This window comes from Chiloscyllium plagiosum, unplaced genomic scaffold, assembly GCF_037043375.1.
Source record: "Chiloscyllium plagiosum isolate Xiang-an unplaced genomic scaffold, Cpla_swu_hap1 HiC_scaffold_12, whole genome shotgun sequence".
Taxonomy (NCBI): domain Eukaryota; kingdom Metazoa; phylum Chordata; class Chondrichthyes; order Orectolobiformes; family Hemiscylliidae; genus Chiloscyllium; species Chiloscyllium plagiosum.
This window is the reverse complement of record NW_028270150.1, coordinates 79,434,473-79,451,653: the sequence shown is the minus strand read 5'-3', so window position 1 is coordinate 79,451,653 and position 17,181 is coordinate 79,434,473. Positions and strand designations below refer to the sequence as shown.

Here is a 17,181-nt window from a genome sequence, read left to right as displayed (position 1 = left end):
ACAGCATTCCTCTAGGACCAAGGGTACTACAGGGACAGCACAAACTACACACTCGTACATGGCACAAAGTGCATAAGAAGTGCAAAACACACAAGTTACAGTGTAATAGAAGAATGATAAATAATAGACATTGTTCTTGCAGTAATTCGAAGTTGTGCAAAGGATTTCAGATGGGAAAGAGTCTGATCAAACGGTGTTAAGGAGCCTGATGGCTTGGGGGATGAAACTGTTGTGGAGTCTGGCCGTGAGAGACTGAATGCTCCGGTATCTTCTGCCAGATGGCAGGTGGGAGAAGATTATAGTGAAGGGTGTATGGGGTCTTTCACAATGCTCTTAGCCTGTTGGATGCAGATTGTGGTGTAAATATCTGTAATGAAGGGAAGAGAGATCCCGATGATCTTCTCAGCTGTCCTCACTATCCACTGTAGAGTCTTACGATCCGAACCAGGCAGTGATTCAGCAGCTCATGGTACTCTCAATGAACCCTTTGTAGAATGTGATGAGGATTGGGGCTGGGAGAAGATGGCAGAAGTCATTGTTTTCAAAAGTGCTGTCAAAGGAGCCTTGGTGAGTTGTTTAGATGGATTGTGGAGAACTGCAGACAGGCAGATGGCATGGGGCCCTTTCTGAAGTGATGGACATAAACTAAGAATGGAGTAGAGGATTAGATACATGAAATAGGAGAGACTTGAAAGCCAAGGGCCAAGTTGGAGTATAGTTTTCCTTTGACAGAGAAAAGTATGGATGGTACCCATTAACTCTGTGCCCACCAAGTGAAGAACAGCAACACTTCACGTGATTTATTCAGCATAGGATACTGGTTAATGTTTATACTTTCAAAATATGTAAAAGGGGCTTATCTAATAACACTGGAGTTTAGATTGTTTTAAATAAGACTGGTTTTGTGAATATGTGCCCCTATCAGGAATTGTTTAATGCTTTGAATACAAATGGACAAATAATTAGCAAGGACCTTGAATTCAAAAGAAATCATAATTAAAAGGAATTTTCTATGTGTCCCCATGCTGTGCAGGTAAAGGAAGATGACAGTGTTTTATCTGGTGAGGATAGATGGGATTTCACTCATATTAATATGTAATAATCATACATTCCATCCAACTCAGTATTAACTGGGGAAATGCTTAAGGTGTGACTGTACATTTATTAGAGGGATCCCAATGGAGGGAACTCATATGGCAAAAGGTTTTGCAAACCATCAAGGTAGCATCTTCAATTTAGAGATAACAGAATCATTAGAATAGAGTGACCATAATCTGAGACCAGTCAACTCCAACAAGTATATAAAAGTGACATCAGTAAAACAGGGGTGAACAAATTGCACTGTACTCATGATATTGATGAATTATGATAATTGAATTATTGGAGAATATTCAAAATTATGTAAAATAAGCCAATGAGAAACAAAAGGAAGACATGGTAAAACACAAGTTATATAAGTCTACAAGTCTACATCTACACGTTTGCTGATGACACCATGGTAGGTCAAATATCAAACAATGATGAGTCAAAATACAGAAAGGAGATGGAAGGCTTGTTGTCATGGTGCAATGAGAACAACATCTCTCTCAATGTCAGCAAAGGTAAAGAACTGATCATTGACTTCAGAAAACAAGGAGAACATGCCCCCATCCACATCAACAGAATAAGGTTGAGAGGGTGGAGAGTGTCAAGTTCCTCGGAGTGACGATAACTGACAACCCGTCCCGAACTTCCCATGAAGATGTGACAGTCAAGAAGGCACAACAACACTGCCTCTTCTTCCTCAAGCAGCTCAGGAAATTTGGCATGTCCATAAGGATCCACACCAATTTCTACAGATGCACCATAGAAAACATACTGTCTGGGTATGTATCAGCTTGGCAGGACAACAACAGCTCTGCCCAGGACCGTAAGTAACTACAGAAGATGGTGTGCACAGCACAGACTATCACAGAAGCCTACCATCCATCAATGGACTCCAATCACACTTCTTGTTGCTGCAGAAAGGTTGCCAACATCATCAAAGACTCATCGCACTTCAGTCTCCTACAATCTCTTCCATCAAGTAGAAGATACAGAAGCATGAACACATGCACCAGCAGGTTCAGGAACAGCTACTTCCCTGCTTTTATTCGACTGATGAATAAACTCTCTAACTTCAAATAGTGTTGATCTTGTTAATGTTGATCTTCCTTCGTGCACCTCCTGTGCAGTGTAACCTGCCTGCCTTACTCTGTCTATGCATCCTATGATCTGTATGTCCTTGCTTACTGGGATCTATCTGTACTGCTCATAAACAAAGCTTTTCACTGTACTTAGGTACACATGCCTACAATAAATCAAATCAAATCTATTAAAAGCCCACAGAGAAAAGAGAGACTATAGAATAACCTGAATTTTGCAATAACCTGAAACTGTATTAATATGGGTTTAAGCAGATATTGAAGAAACTAGAAAAAAGGCACAAAAGAAATGATAGGAACGATTACTAACTATAAAATAGGACTTTTTCAATGAAAGAGTGCTCCGGGATAAAGTTAATCTTGAAGATGATAAATATAATGGATTAATTGAAGATGAAGCGAAAATATTTGAATTACTTAATGATAATTTTCCAGACATGTTCATCAGCATTAAAAAATAGATTGTGGTATCTAATTACTGTAGTACAGCTAATATCATTAAATTGAAATTAGTGAGGATGAGGTCCTTGATATATTGTAAAGACAGAGATCCCTCAGTGTAGAAGCAGACCTATTCCTCTATTCAATAAAATCATGACTGATCTGAATGTCACCTGATCTCTACATTCCCACCTCCCCTCAGTAAGCTTCAAATCCCTTGTTAGTCAGATATTGTGTATGGCAAAGCAGAGAAATGATTCTAATGTTAAAGTATTAGGAGAGGTGATGGCCCTATGGTGTTATCAATAGACCATTGATCCAGAGACCCAAGTAATATTCTGGGAATTCAGTCCACCCAGATGGTGCGACAAAAATCTATAATGATTATGAAACCTTTGTCAATTGTTACAAAACCCATCTGGGTCACGAACGACTTTTAGGGAAGAAAACTGCCATCCTTGCCCCGTCACCATACCCAGAGCAATATGATTGATTCTTAACTGCCCTCTTGGCAATTAGGGACAGGTAATAAATGCTGGCCTGCAGTGACACCCACATCCTGTGAATGAGTGAAAACAAAAACAAAAGTAAATCTTTAGGACGTGCAACCAGAACAGTGGATTGAAATATTACACAGAGGCTTTGAGGCTTTAGTTTTGAGGTTTGAAGTTATGGGGCTGCACTTGGAAGTTCATTTGGAACCCTGGGTAAAAATTCTCTTTCCATTGTAATGGTCTTTTAGAACAAGATTACAAAAGATCAACTTGATGCCAACTTCAGTGAAATGATGGTAGAAATATGAAAAAAAACCATTAAATGTCTGGAAGTTTGCCCAATCTTGTTTCTTCACTATCATCTTCCAGCTTCTTTGACGTTCTTTATTTCTTCCTTTCTCTCTCAGTCTAGGTGCACTGATAGAGAAATAACTTGTAATATAATTAGGCAAACTACAGCAATATATTAAGATGCTTGTCTATATTGTTTACTACAAAACTGTAAGGTTTTGTTTAATGTTTTGAATTAGTTCTTCTCTATGTGCTGAGGAGAGACATTTCACTGTGTTGCTTTCGTTTATAGGATAAATATTCTCTATCTTACTTCACCTATCCAAACATCCACATCAAGTTAAGATAATCTAAATGTCTTCTGAAAGGCAGGAACTCAGGGAATCTGAGTTCCAGTACCTCTGTATTTTAAAACCATTTCAAATTAATTGGAAGAGAGACTTTCATGTCTCTGTTTTAATGGTCTTTCAGAAGAAGACTATAAAATGAAGTCCTAACGTGATATCCAATTTATCGGTAAGTAGGTTCTGCTTCTGTAACTTATGTGCGCTGGGAATAGAATTAACTTCACTTTCATCCAGTAAGACACATTATAAATTGCTAGGTCATTTCTAACTAAGAAAATGTCTCTATGGACACCAGATAGCAGAGTTAAAGCTCCTTACAAATCCTACCAAGTGAGTGATTTTTCATAGAGTATAAACTAAAACTATGTTTTACAGCATTCCAGCCATCCTCCACATATCGAAAATTTTTGACGGACAGATTTAAAAGGAATTAATAATGACCAATCAAAATGTTTAAAAACAAGAGAAATGTTATACCTGAGTTTCTGTGGTCAATTACATGATTTTAAATTGTTTAAGGTGCTTTCAAATACTTACAGTTGACTGGATATTTCACATGCTGGCCAACAGAAAAACACAGCACTTATTTTGGAAGTAATTTACTCAGCAATACTGGAATGAAGCACTCAGAGATATTGGGATGAAGGTGGTTACTGCACGTTTTGGACTCTGGAACTTTGTAAGTGCAGTTATGGAGCAGGAACTGTGAGCTGTATTGTAGTGTAATGTTGTTAATATTGTCAAAGCTATTTATAGACATTTGAGGTTTCATCCAGCATTTGACATTTGGGAAAAAGGAAGATAAGGACCATGGGGAAAATGACCATCAGACACAAAAAAAGGGGTCAACGTATACATGGAGATTTCAGGTTTCATTGCATCAGTTTTGTGTGCAAAAGTGACAAGTTTCACAATGTAATATCTGGTGCTCCTCAGGCTGCCTTAAGGAAGTTGGACACATTTGGGTGATTTTTCAAATGGCAGTGGCTGCATTTATTGGACAGATGTTGGGCCTTTAGAATATGTCAATATGGCCCTTTCTGGAAGTGAGTTTGAGATAGGACATATTCATGCTGCAGCAATGGTACACCATCTCCAATCCTGCTGAGATCACTGACTTACTGACCTTACTCTAAACTCAGAACCTAATAGGACGTAGATGTGGGGTAGGGATTTAGCCAATTGTGTTTATGCAAGTCAACTGGAAATATACTTCAAAACATAGCTAACAATAAGCTATAAGAAAAAGTATATTGTTCCTTGAAAGTAGAATCGCAGATAGACAGAATAGTGAAGATGGCGTTTGGTACACTTGCCTTTATCGGTCAGTGCACTGAGTATAAGAGTTGGGAGGTCCTGTTACAATTGTACAGGACATTGGTTAGGCCACTTATAGAATATTGCACGCAATTCTGGTCTCCATGCTACAGGAAAGATGCTGTTAAACTTGAAAGGGTTCAGAAAAGATATATAATGATATTTCCAGGATTGGAGGGTTTGAGCTAAAGGGAGAGGCTGAATAGGCTGGGGCTGTTTCCCCTGGAGTGTCAGAGGCTAGGAGTTGACCTTATAGAGGTTTATAAAATCATGAGGGGCATGGATAGGGTAAATAGGCAAGGTTTTTTCCCCAGGGTAGGGGAGTTCAAAACTAACAGGTATGGGTTTAAGGTGAGAAGGGAAAGATTTAAAAGGGACCTAAGGGGCAACTTTCTCATGCATAGGGTGGTGTGTGTATGGAATGAGCTGCCAGAGGAACTGGTGGAGGCTGGTAATATTGCACCATTTAAAAGGCATCTGGATGGATATATGAATAGGAAGGGTTTAGAAGGATATGGAAGAAATGCTGGCAAAAAGGACTAGCTTAACTTAGTGAGGTCTACAGATGCTGGAAGTCAGAGCCAATAAAATGTGAAGCTGGAAAAGCACAGCAGGACAGGCAGCATTGGAGGAGCAGGGAAGTCAACGTTTCAGGTCAGGACCCTTCATTAGGACTGGAGAAGAAACATCGACTTTCCTGCTCCTTCGAGTCATATTGGACTTGAAGTATTAACTTTGATTGTGCAGGAAGAAGATTTTTAGATTTCTAGCATATTGGGACTAATTCTAAAGGAGGTGGGACCTCTACAATCTGAACAGGTTGTATGTCAACAAGATTTGGACTGATATCCCTATGGGGCAGAATGCTGGTGCAACAGGGGATGTATTTAAATTAATTTGAGAGACAGAAGCATATCTCAACATAATCTAGAAAAGAGAAACAAGCTGAACAAAGGACTGGGTTAAACAAATTGCCTTAGAGTACAAAATATTAAAGATGAAGTTAGCTTAAGAGGGAACAGAATGTCTAGATTAAGTTAACAAAGGAAGTGGTAGGTGCAGGTACAGTTACAAAATTCAAAAGACATTTGGACAGGTACATAGATTGGAAAGGTTTGGAGGGATAGGGGCCAAGTGCAGGCAAGTGAGACCAGTTTAGTTTGGGAAACTTGGTCAGCATGGACGAGTTGGGCCAAAGGGTCTGTTTCCATGCTGTACAACCCTAATAACAACCCTAATAACCCTAATATATTTTAAAAGTCACAATGTGACATGAAGAAGGTTGGTGAGTTGCAGAGTGAGATACTTACATTGGAAAATTATATTGTGGCAATAACAGAAAGCTGGCTCATAAAAGGGCAAGGTTGAGTGCTTCATATTATTGGATAGATGGGCCTTGGGGAAAACTGAAAAGAGAAGGGTGGCAGTATTTCTTTTCTTTCATAGGAAGTGGGAGTCAATGGAAAGGTTAGCATTTTATATCCCTAATTGTTCAACAACTGAGTAGATTGCTAGGCAACTTCAGAGGAGAGCTAAGAGTCATCCACATTTCTCAGCATCTGGAGTTACATGTCAGCCAGAAGAGGATGACAGATTTCCTTTTCTAAAAGACATAAATGAACCATATTGGCTTGTACAACAATTGATGATAGTTTCATGGTCACTATTACTAAGACTGTCTTGCAATTTCATGTTTATTAATTGAATTGAAATTCCACTAGCTACCATATAGAATTTGAACCTGTATCATCACTGCGTCACTCTGGTCCTTTGGATTACTGAACCTGTAACATTACCCTGCCACAACTGACCCATCCCACTTCCCCCATGCCCCACATATGCCCTAATTATTGTTGAAAAACAAAATGATTCAGGAGAGTGTTACTGTGTTTGTGTTGGATAGAGACATTGTTCAGCAAAGTTCAAAATTACAGAGCATAGTAATAAGGAGGCTTGAGGAATTCTGACAATACTCAGGTAGTAATTGTATAAAGGGCAAAGAGGGAGAAGAGTTTCTGATTTTTTTCGGGAGAAGTTCTTAGTTAATATGCATCCAGCCTAACAAGGAAGCAGTGCTGATTTGGGAATGAGTTGACTTAATTGTCAGTAAGGGAATATCTGCAGAATTGTGATTAGACCATTATAACGTTCAGGTTAAGGAAAAAGACAAAAAGCAATATAGAGCAAAACTACTTAATTGGAAGAGGAATAATGTGGGGTGTGCATAAATTGGAATCAAAGGTGATCAGGTAAAACTGTAACAGGACAATGAGCTGTCTTTAAAGAGGAGATGGTACACATTCAGATGAGGTAGATTCTCATTAGGAGGAAATGTAGGGGAATCAAAACCAGAACTCTTTGGATGACAAAAGTGCTAGAAAATAAACTGAGGCAGAAAACGTGTAGCACACAAACTTATAAACAAGTTAAATAGGAGCAGGAGTAGGATATTCATCCTTCGGCCTGGTGCACATTCAATAAGCTTATGGCTGATCTCTTGACCCTCAAATCTGCATTCCCACCTTCTCTGCTGACCTCTCACCTCTCTGCTTGACAAGTATCTGCCTCTGTTTTAAATCTATGAAAGAATTGTGCTTCCATCACCTTTTCAGGAAGGTAACATTTCAAAGACTCATGACCCTCTGAGAGAAAAACAAACCTCATCACCATTTTAAATGGGCAATGCCTGGTTTTGAAGGACTGACCCTGTTGTTCTAGGTTCTTCCATAAGAGGAAACAAGCTCTCCACATTCATCCTGGCACTCCCCCTCAGGTTCATACTTGTTTCAATGAAGTCAACTTTTGTTCTTCTGAACTCTAGCCAATACAAGCCTAACCTATCCAATCTTCTTTCATTAGACAACCTGTCCATTCCAGGTAAAAATCTCACAAACTCTCTCTGAACTGTGTCCAATGAACTTACATCTTTTCTTAAATAATGTGATAAATACTGTGCACAGTACTCCAGATGTGTTCTCACTAGCGTTCAGTATAACTGAAGCATCTTGCTTCCTCCTTTTGTATTCAATTCCCCTTCTAATAAATAAGAGCATTCTATTGCCTTAAAGGTCTGAAATCTCTTACTATTTAGATAATATTTTTATTCTTCCTGACCATTTTAGATTTCCCCATAATATACTCCATTCTTACATCTGTACTCTCTCACTTAATCTGTAAACTTCTTACCCTCTCTTTGCAACTTAGCTTCCTAATTTCTTGTCATGAGCAAATTTGTCAATCATACTTTCGGTCCCTTCACCAACTCATTGTATAAATTGTAAAGAGTTGAGATCCAAGCTCCAAACCCTGTGGCACACCACTTGTTACATTTTACTTGGTTGGCAAGATGGAGGAGAAGAGGTGGGATTGATCAAGGACCACAAAGGGAATCTACACATGGAAGCAGAAGGCATAGTTGAGGTCCAACATAAATGTTTTTTCTCTGCACTTGCTGAGAAAGCAGATGCTGCCAAAACAATTGTGAATGAGAAGAGAATTCAGATACAGGTTGAGCTAAAACAAATAGTATGAGGTGGTATCAGAATGCCTGGCTGTATTCATAGTTGTTACATTACCAGGACTAGATGGAATAGGAATCCTAAGGAAATAAGTTTAGAAATTGTGGAATTTTTGATCTTAATTCCTCCAATTCTGCTTAAATATAGTTGTGGTGTCAGATGGCTGGAAAGTTACAAATGTATTATATTTCTTCAAAAAAGCAGGTAAGAATAAATACAGGATAAGCTGAGTAATGAGAATGTTTTCCTGAAACAATGGGCTTTTCTGATCAACCAGTTCAGTGATGATATTGCACACCGCTGCAGCAGATGGGACTTGAACCTGGAAGGCGGAAAGGGGAGGGAAATATATCCCTGGAGGTGGCGGAAATGTTGGCGGATGATTTGGTTTATGCGAAGGTTGGTGGGGTGGAAGATGAGCACCAGGGGGGGTTCTGTCCTTGTTACGGTTGGAGGGGTGGGGTCTGAGAGCGGAAGTGCGGGATGTGGATGAGATGCGTTGGAGGACATCGTTAACCATGTGGGAACGGAAATTGTGGTCTCTAACGAAGGAGGCCATCTGGTGTGTCTCCCCACCCCTTTCTGCCTTCCACAAGGACCATTCCCTCAGTGACTACCTGGTCAGGTCCACACCCCCCAACAACCCACCCTCCCATCCTGGCACCTTCCCCTGCCACCACAGGAATTGCAAAACCTGCGTCCACACCTCCTCCCTCACCTCTATCCAAGGCCCCAAAGGAGTCCTCCACATCCATCAAAGTTTTACCTGCACATCCACCAATATCATTTATTGTATCCGTTGCTCCCGATGCGGTCTCCTCTACATTGGGGAGACTCGATGCCTCCTCGCAGAGCGTTTAGGGAACATCTCTGGGACACCTGCACCAATCAACCACACCACCCTGGGGCCCAACATTTCAACTCCCCCTCCCGCTCAGCTGAGGACATGGAGGTCCTGGGCCTCCTTCACCGCTGCTCCCTCACCACCCGACCCCTGAAGGAAGAACGCCTCATCTTCTGCCTCAGAACACTTCAATCCCTGGAGATCAATTTAGATTTCACCATTTTCCTTATTTCCCCTTCCCCCACCTCACCCCAGCTCCAAACTTCCAGCTCAGCACTGTCCCCATGACTTGTCCTACCTGCCAACTTCCTTTCCACCTATCCACTCCACCTCCTCTCTGACCTATCATCTTCATCCCCACCCCCATTCACCCATTGTACTTTTTGCTACCTTCCCCCACCCTCCTCCCTGACCTATCACCTCCATCCCCACCCCCATTCACCTATTGTACTCTGTGCTACTTTCTCCCCACCCCACCCTCCTCTCATTTATCTCTCCACAATGCAGGCACTCTGCCTCTATTCCTGATGAAGGGCTTTTGCCCAAAACATCGATTTTCCTGCTCCTCGGATCCAGCCTGAACTGCTGTGCTTTTCCAGCACCGCTCTAATCTAGAATCTGGTTTCCAGCATCTGCAGTCATTGTTTTTACCATAGATTGTGAACAGATTTAGCAACTCAAAACTGGGCATCCACCAGGTGCTGTGCATGGTTAGCAGCAGCAGAATCGCAGTCACCCAAAATATGAAATCTTATGACCTGATATAAGCCAGCAGATCAACACTGGTTCAATGAAGGTTGTAGGAGAATGTTGTAGTATCACCTTTGGAATTATGTCCCTTCAAAAGCTCAACATTCAAGTGAGCCTGCTTCACTGGCATTAACCCGTGACAACAAGCTCTCTGCACTGAAGAGCTCAAGGTATACGCTGTATCTGACGATTACTCTGTACAATTTAGCAGAACTGAGAACATTGAATATACAGAACCCACATATCTCGTTTATGTTACATTACTCAAGAATGCGCAGCTGTAATTTATTTAAAAAAGAGATTTAAAACAATGCCGAATCCAGGAGGAACTCAACGAGTCTGGCTGCACCTGTAGGAAGAAAACAGAGTTAGTGTTTCAAGTCCAATGACCCTTCAGCAGAATCATTCTAATGAAGAGTTGCTGGAATTGAAACTTGAACTCTGTTTTCTCTCTTCAGGTGCTGCCAGATCTGCTGATTTTATCCAGCATCACTGCTTTTGTTTCAGAGTCCCAGCATCTTCAATTCTCTGCATTTATTTTAATGCAGAATCCAGCTTTCTTAGAAGCCAAGGGTGGGGGGGGATGTAGCAAACAATAAAACAAATTGCAATCCAGAAGCTTCTACAGTACAGAAACAGAAGAACATAAGTTTACTTCGCAAACCATGGGTATCTCTGAGTTGGCCAGGTTCATGCAGACAGCCAGCTGATTGCCCTGTTTAAGGGTTATTTCCATTTTTAATGGCTGTTCGGAGTCAGCTTTCTGCTGAACCAAGGAAAGTGCATCTAAATTTCAAAAACATTTACCACCAGCACAGAGCTAGCAGAACAAGTCCATAAACAAGTTTCAAGTAATGTGTGGATAGAACAGGAAGAGTGTGTAATGTTAAATAATAAGCAATAAGATGAAAGACAGCAAAAAGTGGTCTCACACTTCCCAATCACTGAATTGGTAAGATTCGTGTTCCAGTTCAAACTTTTTAAACAAAGGATGCAAATGTTATACTGGACACATACAAATCAACAACATGGACATCAAGGTGGAACATGGGCTCAAAATTGATCTATTGCAATTTGGTTAAATGTGATTAACTTCAACCAGAAACAGCCAACAACCTGAAGTACTATGGAAAACCATTGCCGAGGGGTGGCCTGGTGTGAAAATTGAGGCAATGGACACTCTCAGATGGCTTTGGCCTTATGCATTGCACTATAGTGTCTTGAGGGATGTTACCAGCAAAGGAAAAAAAAAATATTTATAAAGTCACAGCGCAAAAACAGATCCGCTAGTCCAACTCATCTATACCGACCAAGGACAGCATGATGGCACAGTGGTTAGCACTGCTGCCTCACAGCGCCAGGGACCTGGGTTTGATTCAGGCGACTCTCTGTGTGGAGTTTGCACATTCTCGCCGTGTCTGCATGGGTTTCCTCCAGGTGCTCTGGTTCCTCCACAATCCAAAGATGTGCAGTTTAGGTGAATTGGCCATGCTACATTGCCCATAGTGTTCAGGGATGTGTATGTTAAGTGCACTGGTCAGGGGAAATGTAAAGTGGTAGGGGAATGGGTCAGGGTGAGATACTCTTCGGAGGGTCAGTGTGGACTTGTTGGGCCGAATGGCCTGTTTCCACACTGTAGGCATTCTATGATAGGTTTCCCAAATTAAACTAGTCCCACTTAGTCAAAGAGCCATAGAGATGTTACAGCATGGAAACAGACCCTTTGGTCCAACTCGTTCTAAATTAATCTAGTCCCATTTCCCAGCACTTGGCCCATATCCCTCTAAACCTTTCCTATTCACATACCCAACCAGATGCCTTTAAATGTTGTGATTGTACCAGCCTCCAGACTTGCCTGTGTTCAGCCCATATCCCCATAAACCTTGCCTAAACATATACCTGTCAAAATGCCTTTTAAATATTGTAACTGTAGCTCCATCTATCAGTTCCTCTGGTGGTTTATTCCAAACCCGAGCCACACTCTGTGTGAAAAAGTTGCCCCTTTATAAAGCTCTCCGCTCTCACTTTAAAAAGTGCCTAGTTTTGAACTCCCCTACCCTAATGGAATGACCTTGACTCTTCACCTTACCTATGCCCCTCATGAGTTTATAAATTTTTGTTAGGCCACCCCTCAATCCCCAAAGCTCCGTGAAAAAAGTCTCAGCCGAGCCATCCTCTCCTTATGGCTCAAACCCTCCAGTCCTGGCATCTTCCTGTTAAATCTTCTCTCCAATTTAAATAAAATCCTTCCTAAAGCAGGGTGACATGAACTGTAGACAGTACTCCAAAAGTGGCTTCACCAATGTCCTGTACAACCTCAACATGACGTTCCAACTCCTATACTCAATAGTCTGAGCAATGAAGGCAAGCATGCTAAATGCCTTCTTAACCACCCTGTGTACCAGTGACACAACTTTCAATTTAACTGAACCCCTCGATCTCTCTGTTCAATAACACTACCCAGGGCCTTAATATAACTCTAAGTCCTGTGGTGACTGAAGCTCTCCACCAAGCCATATTATTGCAAATGCATTGAGAACATATGGGTATAGAGTAGATGAGATGACGAGCACATGATAAGATCTATTGGTCAGACATTAATGTTGACATCAAGACATTAATTCAGGTGTAGGCATATCAGATTTATTACTCAATGTCAACAACCTTTACACCTATATAAGATTCTTGGCCCTTTAATCCATAATTGCTATTGATCTGATACTATCAATGGAGATGACTTTATCACCTATGATGCTCCAATTTCCAACTGTCATACCTGCAAAGAATACTTCAAGTAAGCCTGTGGCAGACACACTGAGTACCATGTTCAGTCTGTTTGGTGCACCTGCGGAAACTATTTCTGATGATGGGAACTGTACACAGGCAGAGCTTTTAGGGCTATGTGTGCCATAAGGGACTTTCTCCATGTGATGATGTCTACCATGTTGAGGTGGTTCTGCTCATGTATGCACAATCCTCTTCCCTTTGTTGGGAAGTGTGTCCTGCAAATGTCTTGGCAAAAATCATTCTCACCTGCCTTTCAAATATAATGTCTAATGGTGATCAAAATCCCATTTCCAGGTGCAGCTCTGACCTGCAACATAGTAACATTTTGTGGCATTCTCACCACATTGCCCAGATCAACAAGTCTTGACGAATCTGTTAGATCACCCATCCAGTTGTGTAGGATTATTAACCAAGACAATAAGACTACAAAGAATAAGACATTACGAAATAGGAACAGAAGTAGGCTGTTTGACATCTCAAGTCTGCTTCGCCACTCAATTGAATCGTGGTTGATCCAACATTCCTCACGTCCACTTTTCTTCCTGTTTCTCATGATCATTGATTTCCCTACTAATCAAGTATCTATTTATTTCAGGGAGAAAGTGAGGCCTGCATATGCTGGAGATTAGAGTCACGGGTGTGGTGCTGGAAAAGCACAGTAGGTCAGGGAGCATCCGAGAAGTAAGAGAATCGATGTTTCGGGCATAAGCCCTTCATCAGGAATGAATCATTCATTCCTGATGAAGGGCTTATGCCCGAAATGTCAATTGTCCTGTTCCTCGGATGCTGCCTGACCTGCTGTGCTTTTCCAGCACCACACCCACAACTCTGATCAATCTATTTCAGCCTTAAACATACACAAGGGCTCTGCCCCTACAGCTCTCTGTGGCAGGGACTTGCAAAGACTCACCTGAGAGAAGAAATTCCTCCTCATCTCAGTGTTAAATTGGTGCCTCATTATTCTGACACTGTACTTTTCATTTCTAGATTCTTCCATGAGGGGAAGCATTTTCTCAGTAATTACACTGTCAAGCTCCTTAAGGATTAGGGTGTAGGTTTGCTCGCTGAGCTGTAGGTTTGATATCCAGACGTTTAATTACCTGACTAGGTAACATCATCAGTGGCGACCTCCAAGTGAAGAGAAGCTGTTGTCTCCTGCTTTCTATTTATATAAATAGATATAAATAGAAAACAGGAAACAACAGCTTCGCCTCACTTGGAGGTCGCCACTGATGATGTTACCCAGCCAGGTAATGAAACGTCTGGATATCAAACCTACAGCTCAGCGAGCAAACCTACACCCTAAACCTCAACCTGAGCTACAAACCTTCACAAACCTTGCTCCTTAAGGATCCTACATGATTCAATGATTTTTTTAGATTACTTACAGTGTGGAAACAGGCCCTTCGGCCCAACAAGTCCACACCGACCCGCCGAAGCGTAACCCACCCATACCACTACATTTACCCCTTTACCTAACACTACGGGCAATTTAGCATGGCCAATTCACCTGACTGAGATCACATCTCATCTTTGTAAACTCCAGTGAGAGAGTCCCAATCTGTTCATCTTTGCTCATAAGACAAGCCTTCCATTCCAGAGATCATCCTAGTGAACCTTCTCGGAATTGCCTCCAATGAAGCAACATTTTTCCTTAAATAAGGGAAGAAAAACTGCTCGTAACAGTCTCAGTTGTGGTCTCACCAGCATTTTGTATAGTTGCAGTATGACTTCCCTACTCTTGTACTCCAACCTCCTTTAAATAAGGGACCAACATTCAATTAACCTTCATGATTACCTGCTGCTGCATCTGTGTACTAACTATCTCTGTTTTGTGTACAGGTACCATCCACTCCCCCTTCCCCCCCCCCCCCTCCCCAAATCATAGAGTCATAGAGATGTACAGCATGGAAACAGACCCTTCGGTCCAACCTGTCCATGCCGACCAGATATCCCAACCCAATCTAGTCCCACTTGCCAGCACCCGGCACACATCCCTTCAAACTCTTCCTATTCATATACCCATCCAAATGCCTTTTAAATGTTGCAATTATACCAGCCATCACCACTTCCTCTGGCAGCTCATTCCATGTTGCAGCTTTTCTCCATTTAAATAATATGTTGTTCTTTTGTTCTCTCTTCCAAATTTTCCCACTTGCTATCTTTTTGGCCATCAGTATATCTTTGTAAATTGTATCCTCTCACAACCTGCCTCTCCATCTATTTTTGTGTTGGTTGCAGCATGTCCGCTTCCTCTGATTGAGTCATTAATATATATTGAAAACCATTGTGGTCCCAACACTGATCACTGTGGAGCCCTATTGGTCATAGGTCACCAACCTGAAAAAGACCCCTTTGTCAAGTTGCACCTCAGTGCAATCCATCTGGTTATGGGATATCCATCATCAACAGGGACTATATTTGGAAGACAAATGATAAAAATATATTGTCAAGCCATTCACTGCCTAATAATCTGAGTTGTAGGATGGTCTTCTCAACAAACAAGCAAAGATGATTTACTACCCTCCTCACAGTGGTCACGTACCAACTTCATGGGGAGGCAGACAGGCTGGTTGAACATTGGCAAAAGGAAATTAATCCTGAGAAGTAAGAGGAGGAAAATGAGGAGCAATTAAAAGGCATAATTCTGACATTGATTTCGGAAAATAAATATCTGAGATATTAATGCATAGTCATCGACGATGGCAGAGAGATTGGGGCAAAAATGGCTTCCTACTGAGAGCCCCCTTCCCCTTCTTCCAACAGTTTGGCCTGTTCACATGGTCACAGCTTATGGCCTGAGTCTCACTATCCTCACAAGGGGATTATTTAATGTTGCACCCATTTCTGTGAGTAACTAGTTAGTGTAGAAGCATAAACTTAGGAGCAATTCCTTCTTCATTTACCACGCAGTTTCCCAGAAAGTACAAATACTTGTACAATTGTAACAAAAGCCAGCAGGAATGAATCAACAATGAACTTGAAAGTAGCTCTTGATCCCTTTAAAAAGCTCTGGTGGGTTTCCTTGTTGCTGAATGCATTGATCTATGGTGTTCAATTAAGAGACGGAATTACTTAGAATTTTCCTGATGAAGGGCTTGTGCCCAAAATATCGGTTCTCCTGCCCCTTGGATACTGCCTGACCGGCTGTACTTTTCTAGCGCCACACTTTGCCTCTTACTTAGAATATTGGGCTCCAAAATCGCAATGTGGGTTTCAAGTCGATGTTACATAGTGATTAACATCACAATATGCATAACTTGCATAACTGTGGCATGTGCTATTCAATCACGTGCTGGAACCCCGATCAATACAAAATTTTTTGGATTTATTTTCTAGCAGAATACCCATGTAAAGAATGGCGAGGCATTGGGCTAGTTGTATTCTTGTTAGATTATTAATCCAGAAACTCAGCTAATGTTCTGGGGACCTGAGTTTGTATCCCACCAAGGGTGATGGTGGAATTTGAATTCAATTAAAAAAAGTCTAGAATTAAGAATCTTCTGATAACTATGAAACTATTGTAAATTGTAAAAAAAACCCATCTGGTTTATCAATGTCTTTCAGGGAAGGAAATCTATCACCCTTGCCTAGTCTGGCCTGTAGTGATTGTAACAAGGTAAGCTAGATAGACGTCATAGAATATGAGTTCCCTGACTGGGGCTGTTACTCTGGTCCAATCAGAGTGCCCTGGCTGACACTTTAAAAACAGAAGGGTCAGACATCCTGTTCCCCCTGAGAGCTGGCTCTGACGGAACTGGATCAGTGTCAAGGACTCTCCATTTGTAAATTATGGATGACTTGGTGATGGGATACCACCCTCTGTGGAGTTATTTCATGGCCTACATGTGACTCCAAACCTGCAACAATGTGGTTGACTCTCAACTGCCCCCTGGGCAAATAGTGATAGGCAATCAATGTTGGCCTAGTCAGTGATTCCCACATCCTGTGAATGAATAAAATAAAATGGCATCTAGAATAACATCCGCCAAAACAATGTGTATGCTGCAGGACCTATATTTGACCTCTGAGATCAAGCTAACAGCCAAAGGAAGGGTATTACATAACTAAATATTGTGCCCTTGCACTTAATTATGAGGAATTTTTAACCCTACTTTAGTGCTTTCAACACAAAACTTCATACAGAGAGATCATTGTGCAGGAATTCCAGTATTGAGGCCAGCAGATTTTATTCACAATCTACTGTCG

At 41.3% G+C, this 17,181-nt stretch overlaps 1 protein-coding gene across 6 annotated transcripts in view; it reads right to left on the bottom strand.

Moving 5' to 3' along the window:
- The window catches only part of glra2 (glycine receptor, alpha 2), a 191,360-nt gene that overhangs the window by 25,148 nt on the left and 149,031 nt on the right, over window positions 1-17,181 (bottom strand). The window lies entirely within an intron of this gene.